The sequence below is a fragment of the Harmonia axyridis genome, chromosome 4, assembly GCF_914767665.1.
Source record: "Harmonia axyridis chromosome 4, icHarAxyr1.1, whole genome shotgun sequence".
Lineage (NCBI taxonomy): Eukaryota > Metazoa > Arthropoda > Insecta > Coleoptera > Coccinellidae > Harmonia > Harmonia axyridis.
Genome location: NC_059504.1, coordinates 47,657,884 through 47,684,003, shown reverse-complemented (window position 1 = coordinate 47,684,003; position 26,120 = coordinate 47,657,884).

The window sequence follows — 26,120 nt, the reverse complement described above, 5'->3', positions numbered from 1 at the left end:
CATTGTTTTTGAAGAAGTACGGACGAATAATTCCACCAGCCCATAAAGCGCAGCAAACAGTCAGTTTTTCGGGATGTAACGGTGTTTCGACATACACTTGAGGATTAGCTTCACTCCAAATGCGGCAGTTTTGTTTGTTGACGTAGCCATTCAACCAGAAGGGCGCTTCATTGCTAAACAAAATGAAATGGACGTGGTGTGCGATACGTATTCCGCACAGGACCATTATTTTCGAAATAAAATTGCACTATTTGCAAGCGTTGTTCAGGCGTGAGTCTATTCATGATGAATTGGCAAACCAAACTGAGAATAAATCACTTGACAGCTGTTAAATCGGTCGCCATCTTGAACATTATTGCCAACTTAAAATTATATACCTCGAAAAAAAAACACCCTTTATAAACAAACTTGTGATTTAACACCGCTAGACTACTTTCTGTGGGGCTATGTAAAGTCATTGGCCTATGCGGATAAGCCACAAACCCTTGACCATTTGGAAGACAACATTCGCCGTGTTATTGCCGATATACGGCCACAAATGTTGGAAAAAGTAATCGAAAATTGGACGTCCAGATTGGACTACATCCGAGCCAGCCGTGGCGGTCATATGCCAGAAATCATATTTAAAATGTAATGCCACAAGATTATCTTGCCGATTAATAAAATTTATGTCAATCGAATAATCCATCGTTGTTTTATTGCAATTTTAAGTTCTATAGCTCTAAAAAAACACCCTTTAGATATAAGCTTATTCAATTCACATCTTCCACCAGATTTTAGTTCTCCACTTGTAGTGATATGTATAGTGCTCTCCTCATAATAAATACACTTAAAATATTCCTCTTCTTGAAAGTCGCTCAACGACATGCAAATTATTTCATCACTTGAAAACAAAACGCTGACCAGAAAACATTAGATAAACTAGGATAAGATTGATATGAACCAAAATCACAAATCCTCACTCCTAGTACACAATGTTGTACAAAGACGTCCCGATTATCACTGCGCTGTGCTGATGACAGCAACTTGAACCACTCCTCGTCCTGAACGAATAGTTGGAGGCGATGAAAATTCTAACGATCCTAGTTGGCGAGTGTTCAAAATTATGATTACAGCCATCGAAATGGTAAAGGGTATGATATACGACTTTATTTTATATCTCTTTACGTTTATTAAACTTGCAATTTTACGAGCTGCCGTTATAATTATTGCTGAGACATGGGTGGCGACGATAAATAAATTGCATTTTGAATTCTGCCTTATTGTGGGTTTGTGAATGAACGAGGTTGTCTTTTGTCGAACGAAGAAAATAAGTCATTTTTTTCTTGTGAGAATAGGGATGCATAGAGTGCTGGTAAGATAGTAACTGGGGCAGGTTTGATCAATATCAAGGAAATGCATAAAGAATGCCGAAATTCACAAATAAGGAAAGTCGAATTAGAAAAATCCTGGATTCAACAAATCGGCAAAATATCCTGATTGTTTTATCTTTACAAAGAATCGAGATTTGTTTCTTGCATGTCTTTTCCAATTTTTTTCACTGTTGCTTTGGACCTAAGCTTAACTTCCTCCGTATGCGTTCTTTCATCAATTTTCCCGACCAAAATACCAATATTTAGATTGCTTCTCTTTTTGTAGGTAATTCCATCCTTTCCATAAGGCTTACTGCTTCTTTATTATCTCTTTTATGGTTTCTATTTATAGGTCATCAATATTATTCGATTTGTGTCTGCATCATAAAGTTATTCTCGATTAAACATGTCAGCTTATCAGCCAAATTCTCGTAATTTATGGGAGGTTTCGATTTTCTGTTTTAATATGAAGAAATCAGCGGCTGAAGCTCATCGAATGCTCCATGTTGCGAAAGTGGTTAAGACATACTCAGAAACGTTGTAATAGGAAGTCGTATCCCATCCTCCGTATTCTCCAGATGTTGCTCTTTCGGTCTATCACTTGTTTCGATCAATGGCACACGGCCTGACTGACCAACATTTCCAGTCTTATGAGGAAGTAAAAAATTGGATCGATTCGTGGATCGCTTCAAAAGATGACCAGTTTTTTCAACGCGGGATTCGTACGCTGGTGAAAGATAGGAGAAAGTAGTGGCTAGCTATGAACAATACTTCAAATCATAAATGTATAATCAATTTCTTACAATAAAGCCTTGAATTTCTGAAAAAAAAAACGGCGGAAGCAAAGTTTTACGCATATGTATAAAAATCGAACCTCTTATTGAACAAGCATTTACTTCGTCAGTCATTCACTTGAATTCTCATAACTATAAATACGAGAATTCTAAACTTTTTTTTATTAACCACTGTTTTAGCCCTTTTTGAATTATTATGATGTTTAGTTTTGGCAACGTCGCGTATTCTAGGAATATCGAGACGTATGTTTAAATGTTTTGTTAGATTATTAACGAGATGTATGGTTATCGGAAAGAAAAGTTAAAGTTTGGTAGTATGAAGTTATCGGTATTAAATATAACGGTTTTGATTGCATTCACGGGCATTTTAAATATATTGAGATTACAGATCATTAGAAGGACAGTTTGCATTGTATAAATCCCATTTGGTTCCATTTCAATCCTTTACCCTGTTCCCTTACATCCTTATACAGTGCGGTGCTGTGTGGAAGCAGAGAGCAGTTTTAATTAATATAATATAATAATTAAAATGTTTATTTGACCCACATACAAAACTTTCTTACAATCTATATAACATTATGTACTAATTAAACTAACAAGAGTTCCATTAACCCTCAAAATGTCAAAAGAAACATTAGAAAAAAATATATATCTTTCCCGAAGGCACATCCATTGGCAAGCCACTGGATCTGCCTTGTGTGGGAAATTATTATTTCATTTACTCAAAAACAAAAGGACACTTAAAGAGAAGCAAATCCCAAATAATTGGTAAAACTATTATAACATCATTTTTATTGGTTCAAATAGGGAAAATGCAACAAACACAAATTCTAAAAATTGCTGATACTAATGTGCATATAGTTTGTGATAACAGCTTTAGACAAAAGTTCATATATGCCCTAGAGGTTCGCCCAAAAATGAAAAAAAATGAGAACTTAGTTATGAAATTCGATTGATTTAACGTTGATATTCACGAATTTTTCGTGTAACTCATCGCTGCGAGGTCATCAGAGGCGTGGGAAAGCGACAGCGCACTATTTATCTACGTGATCGAATCAAAACAGAACGGTGACCGTAGGATGGAACTGGATATCTGCCGCCGCAAACTGCGAACGTCAAAAGAGCATAACGCAATATCAAAGTGTTAAAATCTTCATTATTTCTACCGATCGTCCGCACTGATGATGTCTTGATCCCGACGACGAGAGCCCATGAGAACTCGAGAGGACACGATTCGACTCGGCACGTCGTTTTTCCAACGAGAAACGAATTAGAACTTCGTCTCTTAATTGAGTTCTTACGATTCGATGCAATCATTTCGGTTACGCGTCTTTTTCTGGATTGTTTCAAGTGCGACAACGGGGTTTTTTTTTGCGCAGTGCTGTATCGTACACATAACGGAAAATGGTTCCATTTATAATTCACGACTTAGTTTTACCCATCTGGTTTAATGGACAAAGTAGGATTTGAAGAAGAAGATATACACTTGGGCAACGTAGAACTGGAAATTATAATTCAAAAAGTTCACTTAAAATGGTTGCCCATGTTTCTTTTTCTAATTCTGTGGTTATTCTGTTCATTCTTCCACATCTTGTAGAACAAAATCGTGCGAGAATATATCAGAAACGCACAGTTTTCATGGTTATATTTTATTATTCTATGTTGGTACTCCGAACTTTCCGCCACGGCTTTATCTGTCAATTCATCAATTTGCCTTAAAGAAATCAGTTCTGCCAACCAACATTTTTTAATGCAAAAATCACTAAATTATATTTATGGAAATATTTCATTAATTTCAATGAAAATGCAATGAATTAGAGAAAATAATGTATAATACTCGTACAGAAGGCTCATTCTACCACTCGTTCATTCCAAAACTCGCCACTTCGTGGCTCGTTTTTGAATTTTGAACTTGTGGAAGAATATCAATGCCTTCTGCACTTGTATTATAAATAACTATTTTGTCGCTGAGTTGATACAAATATCTTCTATACTCACTCAGTTTTGAATAAAAACCTTTAGTTTCACATTATCAGCTCGAATGTAATTTCCAGAGCCTAAGCGCAGAAAAGGTACTGGCTCCAGCCAGTAGAAGTAGTGGAAGGCTGGTGCTAGAATTGTCAAATAACTTTGTTCACAATTGTTATGTGAAACCATCACTTGAGTGTTATTGAATAATGTAGAACAATTTCTAGAGGCATTGCCAATTGTACGCTATGTAGAGTGCTGGTATCAGCATGATTATGTTATTGATAGGACGTTACGTCGAAATATTCATAGTTTTAGAATTAATTCAGCTTTCAATCAAGAATATGTATATGCTTTCAGTATAGCTGCATCCTACGCAAATATGAACGAATACCAATGATCAAAAATGTGAAAAAAACGCATTTGCTCCAAGTTCAATCAAATGACTCGATCACTTTATTGTTTTCTGAATGATTTTTTCAATGATTGTGATGTGCGGAATTATTTTACTTGTTTTCGCCATTTTTGTTGTATTATGTTGCCTTATCTTATTTTTGCGATAATTTTTTTCAACTTTTATATACTTTTGGAAATGTGTTTTGATTTGGTTTTTGCATATGCAGAATGTTCTTTGTTTCATTCATCAATTAACATGAATATTTCCATCCTGTCGAAAATTCTATGTATATGGAGAACAATTATCGAAAATTACAGCGAATATTTTCCTCCTGTCAAAAATTCTATGTATCTGGAGAACAATTATCGAAAATTACAGCGATAATTGCATTGTAGGAAGCGAAACTGCACTGCGATAATTGTTCTGTTCATAGATGCTTAGTTTCTATGCATCTAACACAGGTCGAATCTATGGCAATTCCATTCTAAATCAGTTTGACAGGTAATGTAACAGTTTATTCGGGAAATATTCCCCCGAATTACACTCGTGCATCAAAATTGCCGGATAATTTCGCATTCCAGCGTGTTTTCTTTGAAAAACTGCATTCGGTCATTTTCATTTTTGGAGAAAGAGCCCTCCACCTTCGGTGTCGGGCTCTTTCTCCAAAAATGAAAATGAACTCATGCAGTTTTTATGACAACACGCTGTCATGCAAAATTATCGGTAATTTTGATGCACTTGTGCAATTACCTACGATAATTGCATTGTAGGAAGCGAAACAGCACTGCGATAATTGTTCTGTTCATAGATGCATAGTTTCTATGCATCTTACGCAGTTCGAATCTATGGCAATTCCATTCTACATCAGTTTGACAAGTAATGTAACAGTTTATTCGGGAAATATTCCCCCGAATTACACTCGTGCATCAAAATGACCGGATAATTTCGCATTCCAGCGTGTTTTCTTTGAAAAACTGCATTCGGACATTTTCATTTTTGGAAAAAGAGCCCTCCACCTTCGGTGTCGGGCTATTTCTCCAAAATGAAAATGAACTCATGCAGTTTTTATGACAACACGCTGTCATGCAAAATTATCGGTAATTTTGATGCACTTGTGCAATTACTTATGATAATTGAAACGAAACTCTTTCCGATTATTTTCATCTTGAGCAGATATTGTTCAACTCATTTTAATGAGATGATAGTGCTTCCCTCAATCTACCCATAGAATTTATGGCATTAGTAACATAGAATGGAATGACCATGTCAGTAGAGGCAGAGGAAAAGACTCATAAGAAAAGCCTGAGATCGAAAACCAATCGGAAAGAGAGACGTGAGAAGACCAAAGAAAAGATAGTTGGGTCTCCACTTCAACAGAGACACCGCTATAAAGAAAAACACGACCTTAAAGAAAGAGGAAGAAAAGAAGAAGTGCCAATAAATCAACTCGAAAAATACATCAATTAATTCAATTATTAATTCATTATCATCGTGGAACTTCTCCACAGTTCCAGCAACCCAAAACGTCGCAAGTTCGTTACCACCGTCTCGAAACGACGCCATGCGTCGCCCCCAAAGCCGGTCCCCAAAAACGATCGAATAATTCACAGCTTGCTCGTCGCTAAATACCCGAACATCATCTCTCAATTACTCGAGGCATATTCGAAATTGCGCCAATCCGATTGTCGATTCAAACGGGGAATTAGGCGGCAACCCATCCCAGATCCGCTTCCTGTGAGGACCTTTCGACAACCAGTTCACCGACGTTGTTGCCATAGGAAACTCCCGATTTCAATGGAGGAGATCCGCCGTAATTAGGACGCATCAGTTTCCGAAGGTGGCCGCCTCTCTCGAATATCCCCTGCGTTCTTCTGCGTTTTATTCCTAAACACTCCAGCGGTCCCCAACCTCGCAACACACTACAGTTTAAATTACATCGTGGTCAGACACAGGAGTATCACCTATTTTATGGGTGAATAGTTAGAGAACAGTTTGGTTCGATTAGAAAAGCTTTCTATTAGGTATGGGTGTGCCTCAGGGATCTGTTCTGGGGCCATTGCTTTTTTTACTATTTGTCAATGATCTACCAGTATATTTGAGAGAAATGGTAATTAACTTGTGCACCTATCAGGGCTTACAGTCATCAGTGGATGGAATCAAATTGGCTTTATTTGCTGATGATACCTCAGTAGCCATCTCAGCCCCCACATTTCTGGAGCTGCATAAGTTGTGCGAGCTTTTACTGAATTGCTTTGTAATGTGGTGTCGTACCAATAATTTGATGGTCAATGTTGACAAAACTGTAATTATTCATTTCTCGATCGGAGAAAGTGATCGTAGCTTGGTCATTCGTCATCTAGATAATACCATAACAGCAAAAAATTGCATCAAGTTTCTGGACATCCATATTGACGAAAATTTGGGGTGGAGTTTGCACGTTGATGTTTTGTGCAAACAACTTAATAGTTCATTTTATGCAATTTGTAGGGTCAGAGACTCAGTACCTCTGGGGTCACTGCTCAATATTTATTATAGCCTGGTTTATTCCCACTTGTCTTACAATATTCTTTTGTGGGGGAGCTCTTCTGGAGCCAGTAGAGTTTTCATATTACAGAAGAGAATCTTGCGCATGATCTACAGGGTGGGTCCACGTACTTCTTGCAAGAGTTTGTTCTTGGAAAATTACATTCTCACATTGCCTTCTATTTTCATTCTCAAATGTCTTATCTATACTAAGGAGAACGAAAACAAAATAAAAAAACTTTCTAGTTTTCATGGTTATAATACAAGAAATGAGGGAACATAAAATTGTATAACCATGTGCCAGATTATATAAAATCTCTTAATGTAAATAAATTTAAGAAAGTTGTTAAAGCATTGATGTTGAAAAAATGTTATTATTGTGTAAATGATTATCTTTGTGACTCATTTGAAACTGGTTAATTATGTTTTTCACTGACTTGTCCTATGCACTTGTTTGTTTTACAGGATTAATAAACTATTACTATTACTACTATTACTATTATCGAAAGTTATGTTGTGTGACTATCAGAAATCATATCATCCAAGTAACGCTAGCGGTTCCCAAACAATTAAAATGCTATCTATATGTTATTAAGACTACAAGGTGAGGCAGAACTAGATTGCTGATTAGAAAAGTGAAATGTTGAAAAATTATTCAATTTACTTGAGTTTTGTGAAAACCTGAATACCACCTTTTTGTGTATTGACAATGCTCCTTGTCACCTATAAATGAAAACCGTAGTTAAATTGAATGAGTTGCGCTTCAAACCGCTTGAACAACGAGCTTATTCTCCAGATCTGGCCCCCTGTGATTACTGACTTTTTGCAGGCCTCAAAAGTATGCGCAAGGGATAGAAATTCGACTCTAATTGAGGCAAAAACGAATCTTTCTACAGAAAAGTTATTGAAAAGTTAGGAATGTTAGAGTGCATATATTATTCTCGAATATATCGTCTATGTTGAAGAAAAAAAGACAGTATTTGTACTGGTTAAACTGTGGATTTTTTAGTGAACTGTTATCTTCCTAAACTGACAAAATTTATGGGAAACATCTATTTTAATGCCTTGGGAATGTGAACAGAGGCGAAGTAGAAGATATATTCCGCAACTTTCGATTTTCTCAGGAATTAAACATAAATTTATTAGCAATATAAGCTTGATGAAGAGATTGGTATATCTCATTAATTTTTTTCTCTTCATTTATTTACTCATCCAGAGAACTGAAAGCAAGGACAACACTATACAGGGTGTTTCATCATAAACTGGACAAACATATATATTCGTGTAGAGGACATCGGGAGAATCATTTTTGCCTTATACAATATATCCCGTTTTCGACGCATAAGCGAGATACAGGGAGTTAAACGTCAATTTTGAGCAAGATTCTTATGGGTGTGGTCAGTTTTGTATAACACTCAAAGAAACGGTTTTTGGTCAAATCTCAGTATTTTTGGGTCCTCTATTCAGAAAAGTTGATGAAATCCGAAAAAAGGATTTCAAAATGGCGGAAAACCTGCAACGTTCCTAATTTTTTTTTCCGGTGGTCAAATTGAATTTTAGTTTCTGAATGAACACAATTTTCTAAGAATTTCTGTGCAAAAATTTTTTCAAAAATCGAACACAAATTTTTTTTTACATGTCTACAGCGATAAAAAAATTTCACCCGAAATGGATGAAATTTTGTAAAATTGTACTCCTTCAATTATCAATCACGAATATGAAAACAGAATTGTAAAATATTAAACGGTTTCGTTACTACAGCCATTCAAATGTTTCGTTCAAACCTCCAAAAAAAAATTAGAATGGCTTCTTATAGTCAAAATTATTAAATTATTGCTATTTCCAAAAATTCCGGATGCTAAAATGTATTTATACAAAAAAAATTCGGTGAAACTTAGTTGGGAGTCGAACCCTAGATTCCAACGTAAGTATTAATGAAGAAATTAAGACAGTTCTAAGGATATTAATATTCGTTGCTAAGCAACGGAATTTCGTAGCTCATAGAATTCTACTGGTTATTTGAATTTCACTGAATAAAATTTCGCAAGTATCGTGACACGAATTTGTTTGGAAACGAAAATGAAATATTCTCTTTTGGAAAAATTGTCATGGTTCATGCTTATTATTAAACGAATTATTCAAGGAATAAACCTGAATTTTTTACTAATAATTCTACATTTTAGAAACACAAAAAAAAACAGATTAGTGGAAAAATCGATTTATAAATCGTTTTCGAAGATGTTTCCATATTTAAGAATACACATTATCGCCCTTTTCGCAACACTATCGACCGCTGAACGTATCATTTCGGGGTTTTGCCGGATCTCCTCGGCAGCTGATTCATTTCGTTGAATAAGTTCTTCCTTTGAGTTTAATGGAGCTCTCTTATCATAAACAAGACTTTTGAGATGTCCCCAGAAATAAAAATCAAGTGGTGTGAGATCCGGCGAACGAGGAGGCCATGCGATAGGTCCTAATCGGCCAATAATCCATCGGCGTGGGTATTCTTCATCTAGATACCCTCTTACATCTCGAGTTGTGTGGGCAGGGCAACCATCATGCTGGTACCAAATGCCCTGAATCTGACTCAGCGGAATATCTTCAAGATCTGGCAGAATCTCCGTCAGGAAGTGATAATAGCCGTTTCCAGTCAATGTTTGAGGAAGAATGTATGGTCCGATAATGAATTTTTTATTCCCGCCCAAACATTAACTGAAAACCTCTTCTGGCTATTTTTTGATACCGTGGCATGCGGATTTTCTCTATGCAATAAAATATTATTTTTTCTGTTGAAGGAACCATCCCTATGAAAAGTAGCTTCATCCGTAAATAAAATTTGATGGAGAAAATCCCTATTTCCACGTACTCTTCTCAAAATAAACTGACAGAATTCTTTTCTTCTATGAAAATCACCGTCTTCTTAAGTTTGGCAGAGTTGGAAATGGAACGAATGGAAGCTGTTCCTTTTGAGTACTCTCCAAACAGTAGTTTCACTTTTATTCACTGAAGGGTGGTTCGAAAGAGTTCTTGTTGAAATCATTGGGTTATCTCCTACTAAATTAAGAATGCGATCATCGTTTGTTCTTATTGTTTCCTTCTTTTTCCGGTGCAAACTTCCTTCCTCACTTAATTTGCGTACTGTTTCATAAAAAAGTTTGAAGTTTGGCAAATTTCTGCTTGGAAATCTGCGGGAGTAAATTTCCCTTGCTTTTCTGCCTGAGCAATTCGCTTCATAATAAGCCTGCACAATATCATTTTTTTCCAAAAGAGAATATTTCATTTTCGTTTCCAAACAAATTCGTGTCACGATACTTGCGAAATTATATTTAGTGAGATTCAAAAACCAGTAGAATTCTATGAGCTACGAACTTCCGTTGCTTAGCAACGAATATTAATATCCTTAGAACTGTCTTAATTTCTTCATTAATACTCACGTTGGAATCGAGGGTTCGACTCCCAACTAAGTTTCACCGAATTTTTTTTGTATAAATACATTTTAGCATCCGGAATTTTTGGAAATAGGAATAATTTAATAATTTTGACTCTAAGAAGCCATTTTAAATTTTTTTTGGAGGTTTGAACGAAACATTTGAATGGCTGTAGTAACGAAACCGTTCAATATTTTACAATTCTGTTTTCATATTCGTGATTGATAATTGAAGGAGTACAATTTTACAAAATTTAATCCATTTCGGGTGAAATTTTTTTATCGCTGTAGACATGTAAAAAAAAATTTGTGTTCGATTTTTGAAAAAATTTTTGCACAGAAATTCTTAGAAAATTGTGTTCATTCAGAAACTAAAATTCAATTTGACCACCGGAAAAAAAAATTAGGAACGTTGCAGGTTTTCCGCCATTTTGAAATCCTTTTTTCGGATTTCATCAACTTTTCTGAATAGAGGACCCAAAAATACTGAGATTTGACCAAAAACCGTTTCTTTGAGTGTTATACAAAACTGACCACACCCATAAGAATCTTGCTCAAAATTGACGTTTAACACCCTGTATCTCGCTTATGATCGAAAACGGGATATATTGTATAAGGCAAAAATGATTCTCCCGATGTCCTCTACACGAATATATATGTTTGTCCAGTTTATGATGAAACACCCTGTATATACGTTTCTTATTTGAAATTAAGGCAACAGGTAATATTTTTACTAAAAAAAAAAATTTGGTCCCTTATTGGAGAAAATATCTCTTTTGAATAATACTTCTAAATTTCATTCTTGATTTCAGAACACATAGAGAATAGACAAATGCCGCAACCATGTAAAAACTCTGACAACTCAATCAAGGATAGGATGACGATGCATTTCGTTGAAACAGTCTTCCTAATCTTCGCTAATGATAAAGTTGGCTGTGGTTAATCGTCACGTTCATTAAGGTGCCCAAAGAAAAACGAGAAAAACCTCTGGCTTGCGGACAAGCGTATTTTTTAAATTACTTCTTTGATTTCCATGAACGGAAACGTGAACTGTGACATATCCATGAGAACCTCAAGAGTTCGTTACCCCTAGTATACAGGCAGCTCGAAATGCATTTCTAACCAATGTAAGTGCAAAAAAATAAAAATTCTTCTGATGAAAATAACCATTATGTGATTAACCTTAGTTTTTATCTAGTTCTGCAACAATTTTTCAGAAAACTGTTTTCTCAACTTGTTGGTGAATTAGACGAAAAGAGATTTAGAAGTGGTGATAACCAATTTCTGATGAATCAATTCTTAAAACAGTTAATTTTGAAAAATAGACAATAACAAAATCAACAGATTCAAGTGAGAAGAATGCAATAAAGTGAGAAAAGGTTCTTTCAATTATTTTGATCATGTTTCCTTCCTGTTCTATTCTTAGATGGCACTTAAGTAATTTTGTAATCATATCTCAATATAATGCTATGAAAATTCAAATACTGATGTGCTCTCGGATCATAAATAACATCTGTGTAGATTTTTATATAGATTTAGGGGGGCTTCATAGCTATTCGCCATTAGTCATCCTAGTCTACAGCTCGCACTCTAGTTCTAGAGTTCTAAATAATTCCAGTATCTCAAACGGAGGTTATTTCCTCACTTCTACAAGTCTCTTGTCCAAAGCATTTTTTCTGTTGGCTAGTAATGGCGAGGCATTCCGTCACAAGGTGATCCGGAGTTTCTTCCTCTTCTCCGCTCTTTCTCTGCTCTTTTCGTTTTCTGCTAGACTTATTCTTGCTAAGATCCAGTTATTTCTTAGATTTTGCAGTATCAACACAAGAAGATTCCTCCAGAGTGTCTCTTTTTCGGTTTTCTTTCTCCTGAAGTTTTTTCTTGTAGTTAAATTGAGTTTTTTCAGATTTACTTCTTGAATTCCCTCTAATTCATTAGAAAAATGATATTTTACATCTACAGGCAAAATTTCATTTCTTATCAATGAATAGTTTTGAAATTATCAGGAAAACAAAATTTCGAACTGTCATATTTGCAGAACACTTAGTCCACATGTGGTACTCAATGCTTAAACCATTACCTATTGTAGTATTGTTGATGCGTAAGGGAAAATTTTTGAATGTTTTCTATTTCTTTTTGGAAGGAGTTCGAAATAAGGTTTTATCCAAGCCTTCAGCTTCTTGTAAATCTCTCGCAGAACTTATTTTTTCCGCGAGGTCCTTCTGAACGTTCCCAGCATCCGAACATGAATCTCGGCACCGGAAAGAGGAAGTTAATCTGCAACTGCACGTAGATATATCGACCGGTATAGCCGGGCGGAAGTTCCGGTGGACCGGAAACATAAAAAGAGACCGCAATTGCTCTTCGACCGGCGGAGTCGCTTTGACAAATAGATACACAGCCGCTGTCTACTTGATATAGGACCGGGGAAAGGGAAAGGGTTCCGAGGATATCAAAAGTTTCCATGGTCACCCCCTCCACCGTTATCCTCGGAACATCGGTTTTTCAAACTTATATTCTTTAATTCTATCTGTAGATGTCTCCAAAAATCTATGATCCTTTACTAATTTCCTTCTTTTTTGAAGTGGGAAAGGTTTTTTGACTAGTATTAATGAATATGTACCTTTCATTTTATATATCGAAGCTACATCCGAGAATATGAATATTTGTATCCCTACAAAATCAACTTTTATGTGGGGTAACCTCTCCATGAAGGAAAATGTAATAAACAATCGAAATTTCAAATTATCATCATACAATTCATGAATTAAGTTGATTTTACACATATAAAAAAGTTATTTCAATAAAATATGAAAAATAGCCGATTTACTAATATCGAAACCTGTAGACAACATTGCGTGTTTGCTGTCAGCCATCTAATAGTATATTATATGTAAAAGTTAGTATTAAAATCCAATACGAGTGAAACATTCCGAGGTAAAATGAAAAAGGATACGTTTATTTTCATTAAGGACCAATAGAAATTCAAAAAAATATCTCAAATGTTTCCAAATATGTCTTGAACACTTTCGCAACATGGGGTCGAGCATTGCCATGCTGTAAAATCACGATCGCCTGTGCTTGTTTCATTCGGTTTTAACAACTCATAATACACTACACCGAGCTGGTCCTACCAAATACTGAGCATGACCTTGGAATATTCGGTTTGGCATCGATGTGAAAGCATGTCCGGGATATCCCTATAATTTTCAGCGCTTGAGATTATCCTAATGAACCCATTTTTAGTCTGCGATGCAAAAATCCCTTCCGTCTTTGCCTTACAAGCAGCTGTTCATTACTAAACAAACGCCGTTCAAAATCTCACGTCTTCAACTTGTACGGCACCCAATATCCTTCTTTCTGAATAATTCCCATGACTTTCAGGCGTTTTGAAATGGCTTGTAGCTTCAGTCTCAATGATCCTGCCAATTATTGTTGCCTTTGACACGAGTCTTGATCAAGGAATGCATCCAGTTCTGCATCTTCGAAAACCTTCTCTTTTCCACAGCTGGTTGTAACGTTACAATTGCCCATGAGACTCTAAAGACTAATTTCTAGGGGGGGGTTTGGCTTATTTGGCAACAAAACTCCTACCCAGGTTTTTACAAATTTAATAAAATTAAAATATACAATGATCGATCCTTTTCACTCTAAACAAACAATGAAATAGAAACTTAACTTAAATCGGTTTTAAATGAGTTACTCTGCTATCAGGATGGAACCTCTTCTGTAAATTATTTTCATCCTTCTGAACACCAGATCTTATCAGGAAGCTATGGTACTCCAATCCCCATTCAACGAAGTTGATGTGATAATACCAGGTATTCCTTCAGATTCAGGAACTAAAGTGGTTTAACATACGTACTATTCCAAATTCGGTATCTCAAGGAAGTACTTCTTGATATTTTTCAATCCCAAAAAAGGTTTCTGTTGTTCCAATTCCACGGGAGGTGCTTTGAGAAAATGAACAACGATATTAGAATATGTTAACTGAATTTACAACTCCTTCTCGGATTTCTAACCAAGAAATTACAAAGAAATCATTACATTTATTATCAAATAAACCTGAGAAGGAGTTTTGTTGAAATTGTTTGACACAAAAAGAATCCCACCAAACCTGAAATACGTTTCGACAAGATGGATGATTCTAAAAAAAAACGACTGTTTCAAATTAAATTAATTCGTTCTGGTGAGATTATTACTTGTTGAATACAAATATTCATGTCAACACTTATCGAGCACTTTCTTTCAGTAATAGCAGCCTCAACATATTTGATATTTGAGAGCATTCAATGAGCTTCAGCTGCAGATTTCTTCATATTGAAGCAGAAAATTAAAACCTCCCGCAAATGACGAGGATTCGACTTCTAAGCTGACATGTTCAATCGAGAATTCATGATGCAGACACAAATCGACTAATATTTCGATGGCGTTATGTTTAAAAATACTTAAACTTATTGAATGACATCTACGATCTATTTATTTCGACTACCACTTACTGCTACAGCCATCTATTGATAAACGGAGGGAGCAAAGTTTTACACCTAATATCATGTCTACATCTCTTCTAGGCCTTTGTGAGACCTATCAAAGTAATAATAATAATCGAATGGTCTCTCATTTGTTATACCACAGTCCATTTTGAAAAAAAGTTCTGAGGGGTAGGGATTGGAGGATTATAAATATCAAATTGTGAAATGCATTGCGCAACTTGCTTTGAAAATAAAAATCGACGGATGCGAGGATTTTGCTTAATAATTCTTCATACAAGAATTATACACTTGTTGCTTCGCTTTTTTTGACACTCTGTATGTTATTCTTTTTTTTTTGTTACAGGAATACTAATTTACTGTCAAAGCATGTGCAGCTTCCATCAATTCAATCAGATGGCCTTCAATCAGATCCCGGCGGGTAGTTGTAGCCTTAACTCTCGCATTACGTCATGCCGAAGCAAATACGTAAGTAACAATAACCATGTGCCCCAAAATGTTAGCGTACGGTCCGATGCATTTTGCGCAGCCCTGGGCACTTTGTCTGGGTACATCAATGCCAGGTAATTACCACGGATAGAAATGGAATCAGTGGTTATTCGCTTATTCTGGCTAATGAGAGCTGCTGCTTGCTTACATCGTATGCTTTCAGCGCTCTGCCAGAGCCACAGAGACTATTAGCATATTGGAGGGATTGTGAATCGATGAAACCGCCACACAGGGGTCAAATAAAAGAGATCTTTTGATTAAGGGTAGTGTAATAACGTTGTTAAGTACCAAAAGAAAGATTACGGGGCGTAGTCAGGGAAGAAGATTCATAGATATACCCAATTACGAGGGATCTATGGTCTGTGAAGGAAATACAAGAGTTTCCACTCACCCTTGAAAACTGGCGACTCTTGAAGGGGTTGCTGGTACTCTTATTGATTTAAACATCATTTCCTATGACATTCTCATCATTTTATAGCTACAGTGACTTAATTGAACATAGTGGCGATCATAGAGTAATAAACATAGATAGAGGAGGTATACGCAATTTGTACATATGCCCAACATGGTTAGATTACGTTGTCGGATTATGATGAATTTTCAAATCCACAATTTTACTTTATCATTAAAAGTGTATATTATATTGAATGAAATATATTTATTTGAGTGATTTCCGATTAAATTTATTAATTTAAATATTTGGAATCCGATATTTATCCTAGTTGTCGAATTTATAATAAGCAGAATATTTATTATTTTATGTATCTATCTGCTGAAATCCAAGGTGTGCAACTATTGCTCTCGTAGTGTCATCCGATGTTTCACGTCGTTTGGCGTGCTTGAAGTTTGTTTTCTGAATTTCTGATATATTTAGGTATTCACCTCAATATATATTGAGTTAATATAAAACGTTGATTCACTATGGGACATAAGAAGTGCGTTCTTTGTGGAGAAACTTGCGAATTGAGTGAAATATCGTATCACTAATATATGTTTTCATTTCCGCGCGCTTCATGTCAAATTTGATAATTCATATTGGGGACAAAATTTGCTCACTGAAAATGACCTATGTTTTCTCTATCTATGTTTATTACTCTGAGGTGGCGACAATTTGTTCAAATTGAGCCTTAAAATGGCGAATGGGGACATAGGACCACAGAACATAAAAATACAGTTTACTGATGTGAACTGACACAAGTCAACATTGAAATAATTGCGTCTGATGGTATTTGATAGTATATAGAACAAATCTATTCAACTGAAGAATACTTTAGTGACTGAATAAAATGGGCCTTACATTCTGAATAAATCCCGATGATATTTAATTTCAATAATACGGAGCAACTTGCCAGACAGCACGCATAATCAAGAATTTATTGGAAAATCAATTTGGCGACAACATTTCTAGAAGTAGTCCTGTTAACTGGCCCCCTTGTTCGTGCGACTTGACGCCTCTCGATTACTTTCAATGAGGTTATGTTGAGTCATTGGTTTATTCCAACAAACCAGCAACTCTTGAATCATTTGAAGACAATATTCAAGCCATCATTGACGCTTGACGCTATATGGCCAGATTTATAGGAAAAGGTAGTGAAAAACTGGACTGATCGGATGTTCTATGTACTTTGAAGCCGCGGAAGTCATATGCCGTGAATCATGTTTAAAAAATAGTTGGCATGAAATTATCTACCAGATTATAACGAAAAAAATTCCAACAATATTTCTTTGTTGTATTCTTATTCAAAGTGTTCAATCTTTGAACACTCATAAACTCCAAGGAGAATTCAATAAATTTTCCGACATCTATCTCCGAAAAATGAAGCCAACCCTCACTATTTCCACAGCTCCAGGCACACATTTTGGAGGACTATTTCCCTCGTCTTAATTCCACCAATCACAAACGCCCAATTTTGAATTAAAATTGGTTTCTAGATGAAAAAACTGTATGACAGCACCTTTCAGCAATTTTTTCAAGTTTACCTGCGACAAAAATTGTACAGCTTCAGTCACCAAAAATTACAATACCTTTGATAACAAGTAACTATGGTCTCATGAAATTTTTTTTGAGAAAAAAAAAACGAAAAAACACGTATTATTTTGAAAGAAAGCATTGGTGCTGATTGAAAAATCCTCGTATTCGACTCGGATTTTTGTTGCCACCAGCACTCATGCTTCTTGTTTAAGTATTACCTACTTACTTCGGTGTTTTTCCAATCTTTTTCGGAAAAGTTAAACGCTCTTATGTTAATACTTACGAAAATATGTCAGCGATTATCCACATCATGTATTTCATACATATTGATTCCAATCTAACAACGTTCGTTGATACGTACCGATGTGGATTGAACATCAACAACAAAGACTCCTTCTCCTCCTCGACGGAGAGTAACACCGGGAGCTACTTGTGTTTCAACCTCGTCCACCCCGCGGTGATTCTTCAGATTCCCACGTCAAAATGCGTGTTTCGAGACGACACGCCCGTGATGTGTTTATGTCCGCAACACATTGTTTTACACGCGTCATTAGATTTACCCGACAGGGATGTCACATTTGATGCGACGACGACGTCATCGACGAAAGAAACGGCTTGGGGTGTAGGGTTTCCTACCCGCAGGGGGCATTTTCGTGACCTTCTACTCGGACAAACTACATATATTGATTTTTTCTGGATTTGTTCGCATTCCTGAGATTCTGGTGACTAGAATTGAGGATTTGTGAAGATATAATGTTATACAGGCCGTCCCGTAAAGACCACGTCAAACCGAGGGAAAATGTAGATCAAAGAATAACCCACCTGCTATGACAAAATTCCCATTATAAAAGACTTACCGTTTTCGAGATATTTTTTTTTTTTGAAAATAATTAATTTTCGACCCTTTCAATAGTTTTGCCCTTACGGTTGGTACAATTATACATCTTTCTGGTTAATTTTTTCAGTAAAATATTGCTGAAGAAGGATTTTAACGTTTACATTAAAAACATCCTCCGAAAATTTTAAAGGGGGGCTATGAGAAATATTTTTATTGGAAATTTTGGTAGTGGATTATTTTGTTAAGGAAGTTTAGCCCATCGTAGTGGAAAAAAATGTACCGAGCTACTGCTGCACATTACACCAATACATAGTCTATTTTATAGTGATTTCAAAGAGGTATCACACAAGTCATTTGTTATTCAAAGAAAAAAGATGTGGCTGTTTTTATCCAAATGGGTACGTTTCTGACAAAATCAAGTTTGTCAATTCTGTTAAGAAATCTTCGATGTTGCATTACTTAGTGAACAATGGCAATTGTTTACGTGCGAAAATATTACTCGCATAATTATTCACCTCAACGAAATTCAATTTTGCCGGCAAATTCTGGAAAACATCATGCAGATCCAGATTTTTTAATAAGATCATTTGGAGCGACGAGTCTTTCTGTACCAAGGATATATAAGATAGATAAGACTTTTATAATGGGAATTTTGTCATAGCAGGTAGGTTATCGTTTGATCTACATTCTCCCTTGGTTTGAAGTGGTCTTTACGGGACACCCTGTATGTAGGGGAAACAGGGGGAATTGCGCTCACCTCTGCAACTTCATAAAAATGGTACATATCACAATGCTATGCCACCTAAAATGTTTAAGAAAGTGAAATCAAACAGTCAACAACGTGTATGGTTATTCATTTCGCAGCACACAAAACTTTGACATGAAGCGCGCTAACATGAAAATATTCAGTGATACGATATTTCACTCAATTAGCGAGTTTCTCCACAACCAACGCACTTCTTATGTCGCATAGTGAATCAACGTTTCGTATTAACTCAAAATATACTGAAATAAATACCTGAATATATCAGAAATTCAGAAAACAAACTCCAAGCGCGGCAAACGACGTGAAACAACCGATGATACTAAGAGAGCAAAAGTTGCCAAATCTTGTAGTTCAGCAAGTAGATACAGAAAATAATAAATATTCTGCTTATTATAAATTCGACAATTATGAAAAATATCGCATTCCAAATATTCAAATTTGCATATTAAATCGGGAATCACACAAATAAATATATTTCATTCGTTACAATAAACATTCACATAATGATATAGAAAAATTGTGGATTTGAAAATATATCACAATCCGACAACGTAATCTTACCATATTGGGGACATGTAAAAATTTCATATACTTCCTCTATGTTTATTACTCTATGGTGGACCCATATTTATAGGGCTTTTCAGTGATTTCACAAGTTTATATCTATTTATCGGGTACTTTACTGTCAAATCAGTTAACCATCCTTTTTATTCATAGATATTGGAATAGTCTCAAAATAAATATCAAAAATAGTTGATTATAAAAATAGTTTTGCAGAATTTAGCAAATCAAAACAAAATAAAAAGTGACGTTGGTACATAGTACATGGTAACAAAAAAGAAAACCTGTTATTAACTCGTAGAAGCCAAAAGCTTCTGAGGAGTTTTACTGAGGTCCAGAAGAAGAGGGATAGAAAACATTGAAAAAAATGAAACAAAAATTCTACTCTCGTAGAAATATTACATGCATATGAATTTGAGTCCGTAAAAGCTTCAAACTGCACGTCAGCGCTTTTCTAATATTTTAAGCAACAAGCTTCGTGCAAAATTAGCAGTCTCATATTCCTCCTCTACACACATCCGAATTCGAGCATTCTAAACGCCTCCTCAATTATGCAAGACCACTATTAAATCCCCGCTGTTTTGATTTCTGGTAGTTTATCCACCATATGGCATTCTCTGTATGGAAGATACCGCCGTTTATTTGTGCTCTCAATAGGGCCCATTCTTTTATCCTGTCCCCTCTAATCGAACCGTTCGAGTCCTACCCGTCGAGGTTAAATACATAATTACGACGTATTGTGCACTGTTATTGCAATTGCACTTACGGGAGTGCTTCTCTCGAAAGCCAGAAAAATATTAATACGGTCATAACTTATGGATAACTAGAGACGTTTCAATTTTGATCCTGGGTTCGCTAATAGACGAGATCGTTAAGGAGTACTACGGTTGTTCGCTTGTGACAGGATTAGAATAATCTTCTCGTGTCATCGAGAGATATAATCAACTCGGATTAAAGTATATTGAAAAGGACGTTATGAGCTTCGACGTGACCCAATATCGGTTCGTTTAAGATCATATTTCATATGATGAGGGATTTCGCAAAAATCTTGAGCATTGTTGTCGTCTAATGTTGCACTTTCTATGGACTGGAATATGGGTCCTTATTAGGTATAATTTCGTTATGATGTGGATAGCTAAAGGCTTCTAGAATATACACTCGCTCTGCTCGCCGAAGGGGCTCCGCCCCTTGGACCCCGTCACTATGCCGGTAGATCCTTCACTGGGTATCCCTCTAGAAAATAAAAGATTTTTTTCGGAAACCTTGTATCGTTAGCTGATTTTAGACGATTCACTCGGTATCCTATGCTGATTCTAGGGTAGAATTCTATATGACTTCTTTCCTAGAACATACCGTTTCGCCCTTGCTCACATGAAAATATTTGATGCAAATAACTTTCCATGACGACAAATCAAGGGCGGTCCTAGCCTTAAATTTTGAGGGGGTTCGCCGTTATGTGCTTCGAGTATTTCTATGGGACCAAATCCCAGATTATACCGATATCAAGCCTTACCTCTCAAAAATATTTATATTTAGATATTCATATGAATATTTATATAAGGCGTACAACTTTGCGTCCACCGTTTTGCAATAGATGGCTGTAACGGTAAGTGGTAGTAGAAATAAATATATCGTAGATGTCATACAATAAGTTTAGGTATTTGTGAACATAACGCCATTGACATGTTAGTCGATTTGTGTCTGCATCATAAAGTTATTCACGATTAACCATGTTAGCTTACGAGCCAAATTCTCGTCATTTGCAGGAGGTTTCAATTTTCCATTAAAATATGAAAAAATCCGCGGCTGAGGTTCATCGAATGCTTTCAAATACCTATAGTGAGAACGATATTGTTTATGTCTAGGTTTAGTTATTTTCTGGTACATCTGTAAAATGGCTTGTTCCGTTTGATTAAATAAATAAAGATATAGATGAGTGGTTTCAACGCTTCAAGAATGGTGATTTTGATGTCGAAGACCAGCATCGCGGTGGAAGAGAGAAGTTTTTTGAAGATGCAGAATTGGAGGCAATAATTGATCAAGACTCATGTCAAACGCAACAATAATTGTAGGATCAATAGGAGTGACACTAAAAGCCATTTCAAAACGCCTGAAAGTCATAGGAATGACTCAGAAACAAGGAAATTGGGTGCGGTACGAGTTGAAGCCGCGAGGTGTTTGAACGACGTTTATTTACTTGTGAACAGCTGCTTGCAAGAAAAAGACGGAAGGGGTTTCTGCATCGGATTGGGACTGGAGACGAAAAATGGGTTCATTACGATAATCCCAAGCGCATAAAATCATGAGGATATCCTGACAATGCTTCCACATCGACGGCCAAACCGAATATTCACGGTTCTAAGGTCATGCTCAGTATTTGGTGGGACCAGCTCGGCGTAGTGTATTATGACTGAAAGAATCACAGGCGATCGTTATCGAACGCAATTAATGCGTTTGTACCGAGCATTGAAAAACAAACCGTCGCAATACAACGAGAGAGAAGATGAATTGATTTTACTGCATGACAATGCTCGACCCCATGTTGCGAAAGTAGTCAAGATATACTTGGAAACGTTAAAATGGGAATTCCTACCCCACAACCCTACCCGACGTATTCTCCAGACGTTGCTCCCACGGACTATCACTTGTTTCAATTAATAGCACACGGCCTGGCTGACCAACACTTCCGATCTTATGAAGAAGTAAAAACTTGAATCGATTCGTGGATCGCTTCAAAAGATGACCAGTTTTTTCAATTCGTACGCTGTCCGAAAGATGGGAGAAAGTAGTGACCAGCGATGGGCAATACTTTGAATTATAAATGTATAACCAGTTTTTTACAAATTACAAATTTCGCAAAAAAAGTTGTACCCTTATGTATTTGTTGTATTATAATGCCATTATTTACCTATCAGGGTTTTAACCATTCAGGTAGAAATTTAAAAAAAATTAGATTGTTTAATATGAAAAAAAGAAGACAATTGGCAACTACATCACAAAATCTAATTTGGTCTTTAAAACTTTGAACCCTTTGAAAACCTTGTAATCACAGCGTCCTCGTCAACATCAATGTCCCTATAAATGTTCAGGAGGACAAAATACTCCATAAAAATGGAAGCAAACTACTAAATATGTCGTTTTCCACTGAATCTTGTCATCTGAATCTTATTATTATCCTCTATGATAGAAAAACTTTATTCAAATCAACAGAATTTTCTCACACCAAAATATCACAGCGATATATATCGATATTTTACTCTTACATATTTCGATACATTTCGATAGTGTCAGAAATTATCGATACAATATACAGGGTCTTTCACGAGGAACCTCACCCATATTTATACGGGAAACTACTGAACGTATTTTCATGAAATTCAGCACTTATAAGTATTTCACGATGCTGATAAAATCTAAAATATTTTCAAGGCATGAACACCTCCGGTTTTTCCGGAAATGACGTCAACTTCCGTTTTTCAAATTAGAACACCATTTTTTTATTGCAGAAATAGATTCCTTAGAAAATTTCAAGTTATTTTGGTGTAACATTTTTCAGTTTTGGTTGAAAAATTCTCTCTGAGCGAGAAAATTCGAAAAAAATATCGAAAATAGAGCTCCGCTGAAACAAGAATAACTTCGAGGTTTTTGGATGGAAAATTTTCATATTTGGGATTTTTCAAGATGTAAGATTGATGTATCCACTTTAAAAATCGAAATCGCGATTCATGATACAGGGGGTGAAAAAATCGCTTTCAAAGTTAGGGATGACAAAATCGTGAAAAATCAATTTTTCCAAAGTAGAACCCCATTTTTTTATGGCAGATATTGAATCTACGTTAAAAAATAATGTGAGTGTATGCATCACACCTTTGCCCTAAAGTGGATATTTTCTGAGTTATTCACAAAAAACTGTTTTTCGTCTTGAATTTTCAGCTATTTCTTTTCCCTTCACGCCAAAAAGATGAAATTTTCAGGAACTGTTACTTAAACCATGTTTTAGATTTTACTACCCTAATATGCAAGAGAAAAAAGTTACAGGTTGTTCCTAAATAGATGGCGAATTTTGATTCGAATTTGTATCGGAAACCTCTTTATTTCAACTAATCGGCCATCGGTTTTCTCTCCAGTGATAAATAAATAATTCCTTATGAACCATATGCAAAAACTTACCATGTTTTACATTCTTTTTTTTTAATAATAGTATCATTAATTACATCTGCCAAATTTCTCTCTATTCAGTAGCATTTTGTGTTTACTATTAATTTGGTGATAATTCGTATTAAGTTATAAAATCAATCACTATGCCTAATGTTACCAATGAAGATTATTTAAATCTCATTCTACTTCATGGAGAATGTAATAAAGTTGTAGATAGAACGATTCGACTGTTCATTGAGAGGTTTCCTGACCGACCCAGACCAACGAGAGATACCATTAACAGAACCATGACAAACTTGAGAAATTCTCTAGTTATAACTGCGAGAGTTTGCCCTGGTTCTCCTAATAGTAACTTGAAGTCGGTTTCAAGAAGGGGTGAAAAATCTACAGCATGGTTCAGATAACAGTTCCTGAAAATTTCAACTTTTTGGCGTGAAGGGAAAAGAAATAGCTGAAAATTCAAGACGAAAAACAGTTTTTTGTGAATAACTCAGAAAATATCCATTTTAGGGCAAGGGTGTGATGTATACACTCACATTATTTTTTAACGTAGATTCAATATCGGCCATAAAAAAATGGGGTTCTAATTTGAAAAAATTGATTTTTCACGATTTTGTCATCCCTAACTTTGAAAGCGATTTTTTCATCCCCTGTATCATGAATCGCGATTTCGATTTTTAAAGTGGATACATCAATCTTACATCCTGAAAAATCCCAAAAATGAAAATTTTCCATCCAAAAACCTCGAAGTTATTCTTGTTTCAGCGGAGCTCTATTTTCGATTTTTTTTTTTAATTTTCCCGCTCAGAGAGAATTTTCCAACCAAAACTGAAAAATGTTACATCAAAATAACTTGAAATTTTCTAAGGAATCTATTTCTGCAATAAAAAAATGGTGTTCTAATTTGAAAATCGGAAGTTGACGTCATTTCCGGAAAAACCGGAGGTGCTCATGCCTTGAAAATATTTTAGATTTCATCAGCATCGTGAAATACTAATAACTGCTGAATTTCATGAAAATACGTTCAGTAGTTTCCCGTATAAATATGGGTGAGGTTCCTCGTGAAAGACCCTGTATAGATATCGATAGTTTTCTGACCTTTGCCCATCCCTAGTGTGGATTTGCCGAACGCAGTCATAACCATAAACAAAGATTTCTCTATGATCATAATGTCAGTCATACGCATGTCTTAAAAATTTGTTGAAATATAAATCGTATATTGTATTCTTTAATAATGAATAAAAAATAACCGATATCAACCAAATCCTCAGATCTCATTTTTCCAGAAATGGCAATTCCTTTCTTTGAAGAATTTGGGAGAAATGAATAATCAAAATGTGAGCGTCAGTCTTTCAAGAAAGGTATTCGTGCTTATAAGTTTGTAAAAAATTTTTAGAGAATATTGAATAATAATATAATCCCAACATTAAGATTTTAAATTAGCACATTTCTTCTTTATAGAGACATGTATGATGCATAAGTCCAAATTTAATTGATGATGGGTGGAAAAAATTGACAAAAAAAGTTTATGTTTGTTAGTTAAGTTGTAATCCTTTTTATGGTCCTTTTTTTGTTCATTTAATAGTTACAATAGACAATTATTAGCATATTTTTCTCTGAATTTCAACTTTGAAAGAAAATTTGTCGTTTTATGTCTTGCCGATGAAAATATTGATATTCTTGTAAGTCAATTCAAAATGAATAATAGATATATTTTAAGGGCTATCATTCCATTGGATATTTACTTGTGAGCCCTAAAATGAAGTTACATTTATTCAATTGACTCATTAATAGAAATATTACCTGAAATAAAGAAATTGCATTCAATGTTTATTTTCAGTTTTGACAAATATTGAATTTACATAATCGTTCGATAAGATCTATGAAAAGACCTACAGTGAGATTTTTGTTTTAGGAATATTCAGTATAGCTGTAATAAACAAACTGAAAAGAGGCAGAATGAATAATAGATCTACCTTTCGGATACCCATATCTGAGAAATCAGGTTATAAGAAGTCCCTCATTTCCAAGGTTTATCAATACATTTTTCAGTTGAGCAGCAAATTATTCTTCTATTCCATATTTTGGGAAGAAATACAATATAATTGCAACAATTTGAAGGACCTATTGGAAATTCCTGACGAACTGAGGAGTTTTTTAGTATCTGAAGATTGTATTGATGCTATGTTATACAACGAGACTTGTGGCTCTGGGTTTTACTCAGAAGTGAATTAAACAGGGCAATTTATGTCCTATATAGTAAATAAAATTTTGATAGATATAAGTTTCAAAAGATCAACAATTGATCATAGTATTTACATAAATCAAAAAATAATTGGCTTACTATTGTTGCATTGTACGTGGATGACTTTTTGTTTCAACTAATGT